Raw genomic sequence first — 18,800 nt, 5'->3', positions numbered from 1 at the left:
AACATGAATCGTTTGAAAAGTTCAAAGAATTTAAATCTGAAGTAGAAAATCAAACAGGAAAGAATATTAAAGCTCTTCGATCAGATCGTGGAGGTAAATATTTGAGTACTGAATTTGATGAATACTTGAGAGAGCATGGTATTGTTTCTCAGCTGACTCCTCCAGGAACGCCACTGCTGAATGGTGTATCTGAAAGGAGAAATCGTACCCTATTGGATATGGTACGTAGTATGATGAGCTATACTGATATGCCAATCTTCTTTTGGGGATTTGCATTAGAATCAGCTTTGTATATTCTGAATAGGATTCCATCAAAATCAGTTTCTTCCACACCTTATGAGATATGGCATGGAAGAAAATCAAGTCTTAAGCATGTTAAGATTTGGGATTGTCCAGCTTATATCAAAAAGCTGAACACTGATAAATTGGAGACCATATCAGAAAAAGGTCGATTTGTTGGATATCCAAAAGATAGTTTTGGATATTATTTTTATTTGCCTACTTCACAAAAGGTTGTGATAAGTAGAGATGCCACATTTCTTGAACAATAGTTTGTTCAAGAAGGAGGCAAAGGAAGGCAAATAGAGTTAGAATTGGAGAATTCTGACCAACCAACAGATCAGATGGATATAAATCCATCTAGTTAACCTATACCCATTGATGAAACATCTACAGCTGTTCCTCGTAGAACAACCAGGGTATCTCACCCACCAGTGAGATATGGTTTTCTTCATGAAGAAGAACAAGAGTTGTCTACTCATGAAGAAGTAGATCATGGAGATGATCCACTTACCTATGAAGAAGTTATATCAGATATAGACTCTTCAAAATAGATTGATGCTATGAAATCCGAGATTGATTCCATGTATAAGAATCAAGTTTGGGATCTTGTTGACCCACCTAAAGGTATTATACCTATAGGGAACAAATGGGTTTTCAAGAAGAAAATTGGTTCTGATGGAAAGGTAGAGACCTATGAGGCAAGGCTAGTAGCGAAAGGGTTTCGCCAAAGGCAAGGAATCGACTATGAGGAGACTTTCTCGCCTGTTGCCATGCTTAAATCAATTAGGATTTTATTAGCAATAGCTGCATACTATGATTATGAGATTTGGCAGATGGATGTCAAAACAGCTTTTCTCAATGGATACATTGAAGAAAACATTTTCATGGAACAACCTAGGGGATTTGAATCCCAAGATGGTTCCAAGGTATGCAAGCTAAAGCGATCCATTTATGGGTTGAAACAAGCTTCGAGGAGTTGGAACATCCGTTTTGATGAAGCCATTAAATCCTTTGATTTTATCAAAAATGAGGATGAGCCATGTGTATATAAGAAGGTTAGTGACAGCGCTATCACTTTCCTTGTCTTATATGTGGATGACATACTGTTGATGGGTAATGACACAGGTATGTTGACGACTATAAAGGTATGGTTTTCAAATACATTCTCCATGAAAGACTTAGGGGAGGCAACCTATATTCTTGGGATTCGCATCTATAGAGATAGAGCGAAAAGAATAATTGGTTTATCCCAAAGTCTATACTTGGAAAAGGTGTTAAAGAGGTTTAACATGCTTGATTCCAAGAGAGGATTGTTACCAGTGAGACATGGTATCCATCTTTCTAAAGAGATGTCTCCAAAGACACCAAGAAAGAGATAAGATGGCTGTGATTCCATATGCTTGGCTATTGGAAGTTTAATGTATGCAATGTTGTGTACTAGGCCGATATCGCATATCTCGTTAGTTTGACTAGCGGTATCAATCCAATCCAGTTTAGAACATCTGGATAGCGATCAAGAATATCCTTAAGTACTTGAGAAGAACTAAGGATTTATTCTTGATTTATGGAGGTGGAGACTTGCAATTAGATGGTTATACTGATTCTGACTTCCAATCAGATATCGATGATAGAAAGTCTACCTCTGGATATGTGTTCATTTGTAATGGAGGTGCAGTCAGTTGGAAGAGTTCCAAACAGAGCACGCATCGCAGATTCCACTATCGAGTGAGTATATTCTTTGCATCGAGATCTTTGAAAAGAAGTCGTTTGGATAAAGAAGTTCGTGACAAAACTTACAGTAGTTCCTTCCATTGAGTCGCAGCCCAATTACATCGTGACAATAATGGAGCAACATACAAAGCTAAGGAACCAAGGTCTCACCAGAAATCCAAACACATAGAAAGGCGCTACCACATTATCAGAGAAATAGTTGGGCGAGGCGATGTAGCCATGCAGAAAATAGCATCAGCTGAAAATCCAGCTGATCCATTCACTAAGCCTATGTCACAGACTCAGTTAGACCGACATCTTGAGAAGATAGGTCTAAGATATTGTAATGAATGGCTCCAGTGCTAGTGGGAGATTGTTAGTAGTATGCCTAGAGCATATCATTTAGTATGTATCTTGTACATAATTTTATTAATAAAAGGCATTTCCACTTTTCCGTTTACATAATATATTTATGTGTAATAGAAAAGGTCCATTGATATTTTGTTAGAAATATTATTCTTAAGTTGTTAAGAAAATGAGTGACAATATTTCTAGCACAAAGTATCATAAATAGGTTCACAATCAAGGATACTTCATAATAAGGACATGACTTATCCAGAAAGATTGTATTCATGTTTGTTCCCAAGTTATTTATATGAGATATAAATAAGATGGAATGGTGAGTCTCATGCCATATAACAAACATGATAGGCACTTATACATGATAAGTAGGCCGAACCAGTGACACTTATGACAAGCACATGGGGTTTACTCTTGTCAATGTTTTGTCATAAATCATATCAGTGCATATAATCATTAGACCTGAGATAGCACAGTTATCTTGTATATAGGTAGTTTGAGTTTTATACTGCTTTCATACTTGTACTGTATATGGTTATATGGGCATGTGTTGGCTCCTACTAGTTATATATGGAGTTAGGTGTTGATCAAGATGGAATCTGTTTCTCTAAGTAAATAGAGATAAAATCCTATGTTCATTTAATTGTTCTTGATGTTTCAAGTTCTGCCAGACAGATAGATTTATTCGTAAAAGAGTTTCGATGAGAAAATCTTTTTAATCAAGAACTGGAATTAAAAGAGAACATAATATTCATAGCAAATGGAGTTTGACATAAACCATGACTCCAGCTTGAGTTGGGATTTTGTAACAGAGAGATTCTAGTACATGGTAACATATGATTATAGGTTCATTTAAGGTAAACCTTATTACTAATTGGGTGGCCATGGCATGCTATGCTAGGTGTTAACCATGGTCTATGAGGTTCATAAAATGATTTAGAGAAATCATTTATAGTAAGAAAGAGTTCTGATGATATTAAGAGTTGATATCATGTCTCATTGCCAATTAGTGATGAGCCTAGTAAGTCACACACATACACAAGTTATCACCTAATTAAATATGATTTAATTAATTAATTAAAGAGTTTAAATTGATTAATTAAATAGGTTTGGTTTGCAATTAGATTGCAAAGTCCCTAGCATGACTTGAAACCAAATCTAGATTATTGGATGTATAATATAAGTTAAATTTATATTTAAAGTGTTTAAATATGAATTTAATTAATGAGAAATTAATTAATAGAGATTAATTAATTAATTTATATTTGATATAAATTAATTAGAATAAGAAAATAATTATTTTGGGTTAAGAACTCAAAATTAAAGACACAGGGGGATTTTGGTCATTTTGCAGTGTGACACGTGGCACCATGAGATGGTGACACATGGCATAACACATAAGCTTGCCAAATGTTTTTTTTAATCATGTAAGATTATTAAAATCAAGATTAAATATAGGTTTGACACTTGGCACAATGTGATTGGGTCACTTAAACCTAGAGCTAATCAAAGGGTGACATGTGGCAAGGGTTTAATGTGTTAACCTAGCTATTTAAGTGTTGTTATGAGAAAATAAAACACAACCAGCAGCCACACTCCTTTGTCACGCCACTTTGAGGGTTTTTATCTCTTCTTCTTCATCTCTTATCAATTAAAAGAGATTAACCATCAATCTCTTGAATTAAGAACACCAGGAATTGTTTCTAGTGTCCTGTTTACATCTTTAATCTCTTAAAAGGCAGAACTTGATTTTCTAATTAATAGAAAAAGCTTTAGAAGCTATTCAAGGGCTGCCATAGGTGTTCTTGGTGTGGACAAGCTAGAGGGACAATATCTGGTGTCCTGAAGACGAATCTCAAAGGCGCAGACACGCTGCAGTGCATCAAGAGGTTAGTGTAATCGTTCTTGATTTAATCTAGGGTTCTAAAATTAATCTGATTAATTTTAAAATCTTAAATGGCAAATACAGATCCAAAAACATATTAAAAGAGTTTTAATATGTTGTTTATCATTGAAATCAAATAGATAAAAATAAATCTTTCATGATGCATGTGACCCTAGGTGAAAATTTTTGAATTCAATGGTATAAACTTGTGTTTTTCACGCTTCCGTTCCTTCAATGTTATGTTCCGCTCCTGTGTTGGCTTTACCTGATTTTTCTAAGACTTTTGAGATTCAGTGTGACGCATCAGGAATAGGTATTTGAGCCATTTTAATGCAGGATAAGAGACCAATAGCATACTTTAGTGAGAAGCTTAATGGAGCAGCTTTGAACTATTCTACATATGACAAAGAGTTGTATGCATTGGTACGTGCCTTGGAAACATGGCAACATTACCTTTGGCCAAAGCAATTTGTCATCCATACAGATCATGAGTCATTGAAGCATATCAAGGGGCAAAATAAGTTGAGTAGGCATCATGCAAAATGGGTTGAGTTCCTTGAAACCTTCCCATATGTGATTCAATACAAACATGGGAAAGAAAATGTGGTTGCTGATGCCTTATCTCGAAGGTATAACCTTCTTGCCCTTCTTGATGCGAAGTTATTGGGATTCGAATATGTGAAAGAATTATATGCTGAAGATAATGACTTTGCTAGAGTATATGCAGCTTGTGAAAAGAATGCTTTTGAGAAGTTTTATAGGCATGATGGATATTTGTTTAGAGAAAATAGATTGTGTGTGCCTAAGAGTTCCATGCGTGAATTACTTGTGAATGAGTCTCATGCTGGTGGATTAATGGGTCATTTTGGTGTTGCCAAAACTTTAGATGTGTTAAAGGAACATTTTTATTGGCCGAATATAAAAGAGATGTTGAAAGAGTATGTATTAGGTGCATTGTGTGTGCTAAGGCTAAATCTAGAGTTTTGCCACAAGGTTTGTATACACCTTTACCTACCCCTAGTGATCCTTGGGTTCATTTGTCTATGGATTTTGTGTTGGGATTACCTAGGTCTAAACAAGGCCATGATTCAATTTTTGTTGTTGTTGACACCTTAAAAAAAATGTCACATTTTATTCCATGCCATAAAACTGATGATGCTACAAATGTTGCAAATTTATTCTTTAGAGATATTGTTAGGTTGCATGGCATACCTAAGAGTTTAGTTAGTGATAGGGATGTTAAATTCCTTAGTCACTTTTGGAAGGTTTTGTGAGGAAAATTGGGCACCAAGTTGTTATTTTCCACCACTTGTCACCCACAAACCGATGGTCAAACTGAAGTAGTAAGTAGGACACTAACTACTCTTTTGCGTGCTGTGGTTAAGCAAAATTTGAAGTCATGGGAAGATTACATTCCACTTGTTGAATTTGCATAGAATAGAAATGTGCATTCTTCTACTGGCTATTCTCCATTTGAAATTGTGTATGGTTTCAATCCTTCAACTCCTTTGGATCTTTTACCTTTGCCTGTGAACGAGCTTGCTAGTTTAGATGGAAAAAGAAAAGCAGAATTGGTGAAGAAAATCCATGAACAAGCCAAGCTTCAAATTGAAAAGAAAAATGAAAAATATGCTAGTCAAGCCAACAAAGGAAGGAAGAAAGTCACATTTCAACCTGGAGATTGGTATGGGTTTACTTGCGCAAAGAAAGGTTTCCCTCTTGAAGGAAATCAAAATTACAACCAAGATGCGATGGACCTTTCCAAGTGCTGACCAAAATTAATGATAACGCCTATAAAATAAACCTGCCCGGTGAGTATAATGTCAGTGCCACCTTCAATGTTGCTGATTTATCTCCTTGTGTTGATGCAGGAACAGATTCGAGGACGAATCCTTTTGAAGCGGAGGGGAATGATGAGAATCAAGCTACATCCATGCCAAAGGATTTCATCCAAGGTCCAATTACTAGAGCTAGAGCTAAATCACTTCAGAATTTAATTTGTGAAATCATAAGGAGCAAGGATTATAAGTTGGAATGGCAAGAAGAAAATTATAAAGGATTAAATTTGGTGAAAATTAAGCTTGGAAGTGACCAGGTGTCATGTGGAGCATTAGGTTACATGGAATAACCTATGGACATGCATGCACCAGATCCAACCCATGTACATGCATCTGCTGGAACCTTTTTTTCAAGGAATATTCCTTGCTGTTATAACCACCTCTCTTTTGGACTTAAATGCCCTTACTTGCTGCTGTATTAAATTTACTTTTTGTAAGGAGTTTTTAGTCTTTTGATAGATTAATTTTTGTTTGGACTTAAAGCTCCTTACAGCTGTTACTAAAGTAGGGATATTTTTGTCTTTAGCTTTGAAGCCAAGAGGCTATGAATACAAGTGTAATGAGAGAGTGGAGGACACACTTTGAATATTAATGAAAGATTGTTTCTGCTCCATTAGTGAGTGAATTGGCTGTTGCCTTTGTTCTTGTGAAGCTCATTAACTTGCTGAGATTTCTATCTTGCAAGGTTTAATGTGCATAATATTCTTGGTTTATTCATTCTCCATATGAATTAGGTCAAGAATCCCATTTCTGATATTTTCTTTGAATTACACAGCAATCTAATTGTGCTGGTACAAAGAATCAAATTCATACATCTTGATTTGGTGCTTTCCATATTGTTCCTTAATTCTTGAATGTGGGTTTTCAAGTTACCAATTATTTGAAGGTTCACATCAGTAACTGTATTTGCCGATACTTCCCCAGACGGTCAACCATCACTGTAACCCTGGCTCGTTTAACCGAGTTGCACTTCGTTTCTTTTACTTTTCTTTAATTTTTCTTAGTCTATATTCAGTCAATTTATGTTTCCTCACTCTAGTTTGAGTGTAGTTCCAGACATTCAAACTGTCTGAACAGAAAATTAGTCATCAGAACAGTAGGATGCACGGACTACCTAAAGTGAGGGCGTTACAATTCTCCCTCTCTAATAAAAATTTCATCCTCTAAATTTACTCGGTGTAAATAGTCGAGGAACTACTTCTCCTTAGTCTGTTTTACTAGTTCTGGCTTTACAATCTTATTCTCAACTAGTTCTGTACCTGTCTACTTTTATCTCGTACATAGGGTCTATTATTACATATACTAAAATTTTATAATGAGAAATATACCTCTAACAACGTCTGCCAGCTCTGGCTCCTCCTATGCTCTCATAGCGTACACACAAGGTGCTACTCGAGCCTCAGGTCGCTCAATCATCTCAGAAGCTGGTCTTTGTGAGGTACCCATCACCTCTGGTCTCGTAGGTCGCCTACCCTCTGAACTGCAGGGGCAGATCTCTCAGTCGATGGTGGGGCAGTAGAAACACTCCTATGGGGACAATCTTGTAGAAAATGGTCTGTAGCTCCGCATCGGAAACATCCCCCAATTAGCAATCGGCACTCTCTTCGGTGCCTCCTCTCACATTAGGTGCATAATGGTATGGAGGCAGATCCCCCTACCACTGTGCCAGGAGAACTCCCCACTGACGCTCTGGACTGTCCTCCTCTCTGAGTAAACTGAGACCCCTGTCTCTGGCCCTGGCCCTAGGAAACCTTAGGCCTCTTACCCTCAAAAACTGGTGTACTAGATTGAACTTGTCCAGAACTCCTTTTTCGCTGTTTATCTCTCCTAGACTGCTCCTCATTCCATACTCTCTCTATATTAAGTGATGCAGCCACTAGCCGGGAGAAATCCGTATACCCATGTGCCGTCACTATAATTCTGATATTATCGTTCAGTCCATCCTCAAACCTATGGCAACTCTCTGCCTCTATAGGCATTACCTCTCGTGCATATCTACCCAGCCTCACAAACTCCCTCTCATACTCAGAGACCGTTAACTGTCTTTGCCTTAAGGTCAGAAACTCTCTCCTTTGGGCCTCTATGTATATATGACTAATATACTTCTTTCTGAACTCAGTCAGAAAGAAATCCCAAGTAAGCTCCGTCGGCTGTACCATTCTAGACACTATATCCCACCACTGGTAGGCTTCCTCTTGTAGTAACGACAGAGCGCATTCTAACTGTTGCTCTGGCGTGCAATGTAACTGCCTCAGCACTCTCTCAGTCCGCTCTAGCCCATGCTCAGCAGTGGATGGGTCATCTTCCTTCTTACCCATAAAGTCAATGGCCCCATACTTTCCTAATTTCTCTAGTGGGGACCGTTGTGTAGGCTGTGGGGTGGCTTCGGTAAATCGGCGGAGCATCTGAGTCATTTGCTCCAAAAACTCCCGCTGCGTTCTACCCGCTGTACCCCAGGATGACTCCTCTCTCTTGTCTCGCCCCTGATTACGAACAGGTGCATGACTACCAATCTCCTCCTCCTCCACTAGTCTGTAATACCCTTCCTCTGAAGGATCGGACTCCATCAATCCTATAAAACAAATAAAGAACAAATCTACATTAGCGTCACCTCGACTCCTAAATAAGGGCTCATGCATGTTATGCACACTATATCTTTCTGTCTACCTATGCCTAGGAACGCTTAAACCTTTGCTCTGATACCAATAAATGTAACACCTCTACCCGGTCTACAGTGTAGCCGAGCAAAGTGTGCTACATTCAGTGCCGGAGCATCCTATTCTGTCTTGTCATGTATAATAATAATTCAATTATATTGTATTACGTGTAGAAATTTTTTTTTATCCCATTCCATCACATTATTTCTCATGTCAATTGTTCATGTACCATATCATACCATTACTCATAAAATTTTCAAATAAAATAAACTTGCATTTTATTCATATAACATTACACACAATAATATACAATTTTATATACAATCCAAAATTTAGTTACATATTTCAATCTGATTTATTACATACAATAACTAAAATACAAAATCTAACTATACATGAGCCCTACCAAAATGAACTGGTGAGGTGACAATCTACACTGTAGCAGATCTGCTCAAGTCTTGTCTAGGCTCTACTGCTGCTGTGGCTCTCCTGTACCTACGCGTGGTAAGAACCAACGCGCTAAGCATAATGCTTAGTGGTGCATATATTGAAATAAAAATAAACAAATAACTGAAATAATTATTCTACGTGTATTCTTATAAGGAAATATAAAATTTTATGAATTTCTAGGTCTTTTACATGTTTATAGAACTTTAGACAAAATAAATTAATCGGAATCTTTTTATCATGTATCTTATGTTTAATTCAATGAAGTTCACCTTAACAATCTTCTCATGTATTTATTTCAATTAAAGATTTCTACTCATTTCTGTGCCCAAGTAACCTATGATAGACTATAAAGACAGGATACATAGGAGTATACAAGTTAGACAGCCATATGTCTATCAAGTATACAACGGTCATATCAGGCACAAGGCCAGCAGGCAAGCATAAGCCAGTAATAATAAAAATTGGCACTATGGCCATCGAGCAGGCATAAAGCCAGTAGAACAATCATCTTAGACATATGTTGTCTGTTAATGATTATCCCTGTGGGCAGTACTGTAATATGTTGTCCCTAATTGGTATACCAATCGATCCAAGCTATATAAATGAGTCTAGGTGTACTTTGGGCAGAATAATATTATTAAGTATTTATAATTTCATTAATTCATGTTATTTTTATGCTTAACAATTTATTCTAATTCATTTCATTTCATATGCCTAATTGTTTTATGGACTTTTCTTTAGGTCCAGATTTGGTGCACTGTTTTTACATAGCAGATTGTCTAGGATGTGGCTACTATTTGGCCACACTCCCTTCATAGAATTTGTTTCTCTGTGTCTTATAGTCACTCAAAAAATTTTATTACAATTTTTCAAGTTTTGTAGAATTAATTATAGCCAAATCACTGGCCTGGACTCATGTACCCTATTCTACCAGGGCTCATGTTCAGATCAGAAACTTTGACTCTCATTTTAGGGTTCTTATGTTCATAATTTGAGGACCAAGTCTAAAACAAAGTTGGAGCCCTGTTTCTTAGGGTTCCAGATCAGTATGGCTCAACCTAATTGGAGTTTTCTAGTAGGAGATATAGCTAAATGAGTGTTCTGAGGTCAAATGGTTCTTTTGAAAATTTCTAGAATTTCTATGTTAAGTTAACTTAGTCAATTGACCTAATTCCCTAGGTTTCTGGGTTTTGGTTAAAAGACCAATATTGTATATCTATGTCTTATAAAACTTTTGCCATTGGTTTCATTGCATTTGGATTTTTATAGACCAAGTTATGGCCATTTTACCAAAACTGGTCGGGTGAGCTTTAGTCTAGAAAATTCTGGGCAGAATGGTGCAGGTCAGTTTGGTGTCCTAACTTGAGTCAACAATTTAATTTGGTTAAAGGCATTTCTGAGATTGGTATTCTCAATAAAAGTTGTTGATAAGAACCTGCCTAACTCTGCCTCAAAAGCTAGCTCACAAGGGGAGGTTTGCAAACTCATATATATAACACCCAAGACCTCCCTGTAGAATCGATATGGGACGCATCATTCCCAACCCCTTTAGACTGAACGTCCTCGTGAAGTAACCGGGGTCATGACTCGTTCACCCCGACCTCTCCTAAATAACGTCAGGGAACCTTTGTACATGGCCCACCGACCCATACAGAGTGAGGCTCTGATACCAAATGATAAGAACCTGCCTAACTTCGCCTCAAAAGCTAGCTCACAAGGGGAGGTTTGCAAACTCATATATATAACACCCAAGACCTCCCTGCAGAATCGATGTGGGATGCATCAGTTGTAGTCCTAGGTCTAATCTTTCCAATGGTTAAAATTTAGGTCATTTAGACCTATCTAGAGGGAGTTATGGCCATTTGAACATTTACTGTTTATTTGGCCAATTTTCTGGGTTCAAGGTCTAGACATCCGGATTGGGACAGTAAATTGGTCAATTTATAGACAGAATGTAGGCATGGTTTCTTCATGAAAAATGGGGCATTTTGTCCTAGGTTTCATCTCCGGTTGGCCTCACACTAATTGGAGCAACACAACTCCAGTTATAACTTAAACAATGCACTGGACTCAAAGGTTCGATTTTCCTGCATAAGAATCAACACTCCCAAATTCAATTCTCCCAACTCCACAAACTTCATTTGACATATATAGCACTTCTAATGGTCATTAAATCATCTCAACATCATCCATTTCAAGACACACATCAATTTCCTCAAAGTTAGGTCAAAAACCCTAACTCACATTCCTCAATTTATGTAAACACATGACAATCAATTCGCTCATCACAATTACTCATCAATATCACTAATAAACACAAATAATTTCATCAAACCATCAAACCACAACTCTTATAATGGCTGGTGAAATTTAGTGATTTCCTATCCCTATAAATTTCTTTTAATTTTATATCAATCTAACTTAATTTAGCAAGCTTGTCATGCTTAGAAAAGAAATAAAAATGAATTAGTGCACTAACCTCTTTGGTGACTTGATAAACTTTACTTCTATCTCTTCTTATGACTATTAATAACTTTCTTATGATGTGGTGAGTAATTTTTGTGAAGACAAATTAGGGTTTTAAGGTGAAAAAGCTAAGGAAAAAGAGCTTCAAAAAAATGAAAATGGTGGAGCTTGGGGTGGGGTGTCTCGGCCATGGGAGTGGAAGGAAGAAGATGATGGCCAATTTAATTATTTTTGTAGTCTTTTAAGCCTTCTTATCCCTTCTTGTAAATTTATTAATTTCCTATTGGTTCAAAATTTTTAAATGATGTTATATGACATCATAAATAAAATAATTACTTTATTCCTTTTCTTTTCTTTTCATTTCTTATTTTCCTTTTACAAAATTCATAATTTAAATTTATTTTTGGTATTTTTAATCTATTTTATTTTAATTGACATTTAGGTCAAATTTTAATTCTGGGTTTAAATGACCAAAATGCTATTTGTTATGCTTGTTGGGTTATTTTTATCTGTACCGATAAATAAAATTTCTTGAATTTTATTTGACATTTTTAATGTCATTTATACCTCATTAACCCTTAAATTAAGTCTCGAAAATTATCTCTCGAGATTCCTCACGTGTCTGGAGTCGATAACTGTCTTTACCGATACTTCCCCATACGGTCACCCATCGCTGTGACCCTGGCTAGTTTAGCTGAGTTGCACTTCGTTTCTTTTACTTTTCTTTTACTTTTCTTTAATTTTTCTTAGTTTATATTCAGTCAATTTATGTTTTCTCACTCTAGTTTGAGTGTAGTTCCAGACATTCAAACTGTCCGAACAGAAAATTAGTCGTCGAAACAGTAAAATGCATGGACTACCTAAAGTGAGGGCGTTACAATTAGTCCCTTAGGCAAATCCCACATCAGCAAAGCACGGAGGTGGTCTTGGGTTCAAAAAGTAATGATATATAAAATGGGGGAACTAATCACTAGAGGCGCCTTTTGGTAGAATGGCCTGGAGAGTTGGAAGAACTCCAGAGTTAAGCGTGCTTGCTTGAGAGAAATCTTAGGATGGGTGACCTCCTTGGAAGTTCTCCATTCCACCAATGGGACAAAATCGTGAGGCTTATGGCCAAAGCGAACAATTCCACTAGTGGTTGGAGCTTGATCATTACAATTGGTATCAGAGCCGCTCGCGTATCCTCTTGAGCGAGGGTGGGGCAAACCTCAGCGAGGATGTTGAGTCCCGAAAGGGGGGGAGAAAGGTCCCTTAGACAAATCCCACATCGGCAAAGCCCGGAGATGGTCTTGGGTTCAAAAGGTAATGATATATAAAATGGGGGAACTAATCACTAGAGGTGCCTTTTGGTGGAATGGCCTGGAGAGTTGGAAGAACTCCAGGGTTAAGCGTGCTTGCTTGAGAGAAATCCTAGAATGGGTGACCTCTTGGGAAGTTCTCCATTCCACCTATGGGATAAAACCGTGAGGCTTATGGCCAAAGCGGACAATTCCTCTAGTGGTTGGAGCCCGATCGTTACACCTTGCACTTCCTAAAAGCTTGTGTTAAATTATAGGCTCAAAACCCCTTTTATAAGAAATCAGTGTTGATACCATGTCTCCTTGTAAACTTCTTAAATCATTCTCTTTTGAGAAATTAGTGTTGTAATGTGCCTCTAATGAGTTATTTTGATGTTTCTCGGTTTGGGTTGGTGCTATGTATTTGAGGATCATAGTGGTACATATAAATTACACTTGGTGTGTAGTTTTGATGACACTTGATTCAGTTTTGATAGCTTGGTTAAAATGTTGGCTTCAATCTATAATGTTAAGTTTTGAAATATAAATTTTGGGGTTTAGAGATAAATAAAAAAATCATGTTTATGTGCTTCTTTGAAATTATGGTGTCTATTTGAGCTCATTGTGCCTTAAGTTTATTACTCTGTTTGCTTAATGTGTTGACATGATTTTTGTTTTGAGTGGAATTTTTGCTAGAAATTTCATAAGGTTGAGCTAAGTTGAAATTTCTTTGATTGAAATGTATCTCTAAAGGTTACTGTATGAACATATTATGCTGTTAATCTGATTTTCCAAACCTGTTTAACCTGTGTTACTAACCTGTTTCCCAAATTAAGTTGCTAAGGACATGTTGTGCTGCTAACTTGTCTTCCAAAATTACTATGAACATGTTGAATTCAATTTGTGTCCAAAGTTACTGTAGGAATTGTTTGCTCATAAATACACCATTTAGATTTTGTTTTCTTGGCTTGATGCTACTATTTGTATGTTAAAACAAATGTGTGCATATCAGGGCTATTTCTTGATTGTAATTTTAATCTCTGTTGGCTGTATGTTAGAACCTCTGGCCCAGAGATACTAGTTTTTATTGAGATGATGCCAATGTCTTGATGGTTTTAGGAAAATGAGTGGTACATTTTATAAGCAATGATGTGTTCAAATTACTGTAAAAATGGGTATTCTCAGCTTCAGTGCAATGGTGTTGGTGTTGTGAGCTTCTTTATGGTAGTGTCTTGCTTGCCATAAAAATCAAAGTTGTGGTTATATGATAATGATATGCTCTTCATAGAAAAATTAATGCTATTGGTTTATGCTGTGGTAGGGGTTAACGGGGTAGATGGTCCCATGTCCAAGCTCTCTCTCTCTCTCTCTCTCTCTCTCTCTCTCTCTCTCTCTCTCTCTCTATATATATATATATATATATATACACACACACTAGTTTTTGAAGCACGTGCAGTGCACGTGCATCAAATATTTAATAATTCGTAATTATTGTATTCGTTTAAAGAAATAAATATTAAAAATTATATTACTTATTTAAATTAAAATTTAAATTTGAAAATTATTGGTTAATTTTAAGTTTAATATTACTACTTAATTTAAATATTTAATAATTCATAATTATTGTATTCATTTAAAGAAATAAATATTAAAAATTATATTAGTTATTTAAATTAAAATTTTAATTTTAAAATTATTGGTTAATTTTAAGTTTAATATTACTACTTAATTTTAATATTAATAATTAATTCTATAAATAGGAGTAATTATTTATTAATAAAAGAAAGTATTAATTTTAATTTGAAAAATTATAGTAGATTTATTTTATTCTTATTGATTTGATTTTTTAGTTTGGTTTGAAATAATTATAATTGTACGCCAATTCATTCAATGTTAAGGAGAATAAAGGTAAAAAAAAATAATAAATTAATAATTATATTATAATGCCATGAATATTCATATAATTAATTAATATATTAATATTTCTTTTTTTATTATTATTTTGTAATATTATTTCTTTTTTTAATACAAGAGATAATACTTTATATGTGACATAATTATATATAATAAATATATTATTACTTTATTAATTAATTTTTTTATTAATTAATATAGCGATGTTTAACAAATCATAATTATAGAATATTTCAAATAAGATAGATATATATATATAACAAATATTGATTAAGTTTGGTAGTCATTAATAGTTTTTCCACGGTATCAATTTTTGATCAAAATTAAATACAATTTTTTCTAAATTGTATTTTTAGCTAGAAAAAATTTTTCAACACAAACTTTCTAAGCTTCCTATCAAACATATATAAGAAAAAAAAATGAGATGTTAAAAAAATTTAATATAAACATACTTGTTTTACTTTCGTTTGTGTTAAAAAAAATATATAAAGAGATAGAAAATTTTGTAACATATATTAGATTTTAGAAATTGAATTCTAATCCTAATGTATTAAGAATTAATAAGATAAGTTTAAAGAACAATAAAACAAATAAATATCTAATTACATGAATATGGATAAAATATAAATCTAATATAGTGGCTAAGAAAAGAATTCTAAAAGCAATGGAATTTGTGATAAAATACAAATTTTTTTAATTTGTAAAGTTTTTGTTGTGCAAATCACACCCCACAAAATAATTACAAATAATTACAGATACCAATTATAAAGAAAAAATAATTACAAATACCAATTATAAAAAAACTTACAGTTAATTTGCAGATGCCGCACAATGAAACTCAAATTAATTTGCAGCTCAACTTCTCCTCTACATGCTCTACATAAAAAGATTTTGGCCACATACATCAACTTATTTATAGGCCGCTAACATCAACTCCACTCCAATCTCATAGTGGACTACTTAAATTTAAACAAATCCCTTTTCTAATTCTATTTAATTAATTTTAATATCAATTTCCTAAATCACATCTTCAACCTAAGTTAAACTATATTTGAATGTAAATCACCTGTCGTATTATTATTATTATTATTATTATTATTATTATTATTATTATTATTATTATTATTATTATTATTCAAATAGGACTTGACTTTATCACATAATATCTGATTTTAAAAGTTACTATAATTATTAAAATTAAAGGTATTTTTGTCCATCAAAAGTTCGCTCTCTCATTCGTGTGTGTGTATATATATATATATATATATATATATATATATATATATATATATATATATATATATATATAAAGTCTTTTTATTTGCTCAGAAATACCTAACCTTTTATGAATTTTATAAAACATATTCTCTGTTTCTAATCCATTAGTTATAGTTAGCTAGTTAGCTTTCTTTCTTTAACCAAAGTCTTAGTTCAATGCATGTTTTTAAATAGGTTCAAAAAGCTACTACCTTAACTGTTGTCTATACATCAATTTGTTAATTTTTCTTGCTATTGGCTTGGCTTATTTATCAGCTTATCTACACATGTAAGTTTCACTCATATATCATACTTTTATAAAAATAATTTTAAATTAGTTTGTCTCATTAAATATTATGAGATAGAGTAATATTATCACCCATGTAATATTTGTGTGTGACCTTTTATGTGTTTGCAAAACTTTGGTTGAAACTTACATGTGTCTGACCGTTTATGTGTTTGCTTACATGGATCTTACCTACTAGATGGGGATGAAATTTTGGTTGAAACTTAGAGATTTAGGATCTTATCTGCTAGATGCAAATATTTGTGTCCTAACATTTGTGTCTGACTAAATATGCAGACTAAAAAATCTAGTAGGCAATATTCGTGTATGAAAATTTTTGACTAAGTATACACATTGTAAGATAGTGATGGAGCTGAAAATTAATAAAAGTCAAAAATTTCTAAAGGACCAAGTGAAAACTATAATGAATTAAGTATTGAACGAATATGCAATTTGCATATGACAAAATATGCAGCAATCTGCAGTTTGCTGCAAAATCTGCAATCTGTATCTGCAGATTCAAGTTCTGGGAGGCAGCATTTAACAACCTTGTCCACCTTGTGCACTACCACATGACTGTATTACATGACCTGATTAATAAATCAGTGCATTTAAAAAAACATAAATGTACATAGGCATTTTGAAACTGATATAAATTATACACTAAAATATGTTTACAACTTCAAGAATTACTTAAGAAATCATATTTGCCCATCAAGAAAAGATCTAGATCCTTTGTTCCATTTTTTTGTTAATAGAAAATCTTTAATTTAGTTGGAAACCAGCTAGGATTATCTAGCAGAACTAAACAATGAATTGCTTGTTTAGTAGCAAATATGTACATCCATTGCATGTGAACTTATTTGTTCTAAACAAAACTAATGGCATTATTAAGCTATACTCTGTTCCTTTAAACTTATTTAGTATTCATGAAAACTATCGACGTAACGAGAATGTTGTATGTAACACCCTTATATGCACAGTCTTATATATTTTACTGTTCTGATGACAGGTGTCGGTTTAGACAAACCAAAGGCGTAGAACCATAATTAAGTCATCTAGGAAAGCTATGAATGAAAATTAACAACAATTACATGAAGGTAAAATTGAAATGAGAAAAACAAAGGATGAAGGGTTAAATGAGCCAAGGTCACAGCGATGGGTGACCTAACCGGGAAGTGACTGTTAGGTCAATCAAAACCCTAAATTTGTAACACCCCTACATACATAGTTCTATGCAAATTACTGTTCCGGTGACCAGTGTCAGTCCGAACAATTAAGAGGATTAGAACCATGTTTAAATCATCTAGAAAAGCCTTGCATGAAAATAAATAGCCACTATATGATGATGAAATGAAAATTTAGAAAACAAAGCAAAAAAAGGTTAAATGAGTCGGGGGTCACAACAATGGGTGACCACACTAGGAAGTGACTGCGAAATCAGTCAAAATCGTAATTTCGTACGGGGCATTGTGACACCTCAGTCCTAGGAAAAATTGCAAAGCTAGGGAAAATGTGAAAATCATAGAAAAAGGTAGAAAACCAGATCAAATAATTAGGTCAGAGTTTCAAAAGAAATACTGAATTATTGGCAAACCGGATCAGACCGGCGATGGGCAAATTTGTCAATTCACCCCTAGAGGTGACTCATGGCCTAACTATCTAATAAAATATGAGGAATTAAAATTTTGAAGTATAGATTTAAATTAAAGAACTATGGAAAAAGAAATGAAAAGAAAATTAGAATTATGACATCACCTACATGACCTAAGCAATGACCTCATAAATAAATTCCATTTAAATTATTATTTGACCAAGTCAAAAAGGGGATAAATACCATAAAAAAAAATTAAAAATGAAATTATGGTCTTCTTTTTGTTCAAGCTTGCCGTCCCTTACGTCTCCCATTCTCTCTCATTAATTCCTCCATTGGACCTTATTTCAAGCTCTTGAAAACCCTCAATTCCACCCTCAATCCTTTAGAAAAATTATAGCAAACTTCAAATTGAACCTCAAGAGTAAGTTGGGAAGAAGAAATTTTGAAGAATAGTGGAAGGATTTGAAGATTTGAAATTCAAAGAAAGAGGTTAGTGTTTTAACTTTCAATTTTCTACTTAAATGCATGCTTAGGTACTTGAATTAACTTAAAATTAAAGAAAAAAAAAAACAAAAATAACATATTAGGGGCTAAGATTAATTTTTGGCCAACACTAGTAGGGTTAGGATTTGATGGATTTTGAGGGAATTGAAAGTGTAATTGAGTTGAATGAAGTGTGTAGAAGATGATTATACACTTTGATTTAATCAATTGAACAAGTTGCATAATTAGGGTTCTTGAACCATTTCAATTGGGGGAAAAAATAGAACTTTTTGAAATTGAACCAAAGTGATCAAATTGAGACTCAAAATGGTCAATTG

This window comes from Hevea brasiliensis, chromosome 9 (assembly GCF_030052815.1).
Source record: "Hevea brasiliensis isolate MT/VB/25A 57/8 chromosome 9, ASM3005281v1, whole genome shotgun sequence".
Classification (NCBI taxonomy): Eukaryota; Viridiplantae; Streptophyta; class Magnoliopsida; order Malpighiales; family Euphorbiaceae; genus Hevea; species Hevea brasiliensis.
This window is presented reverse-complemented; position numbering follows the sequence as displayed.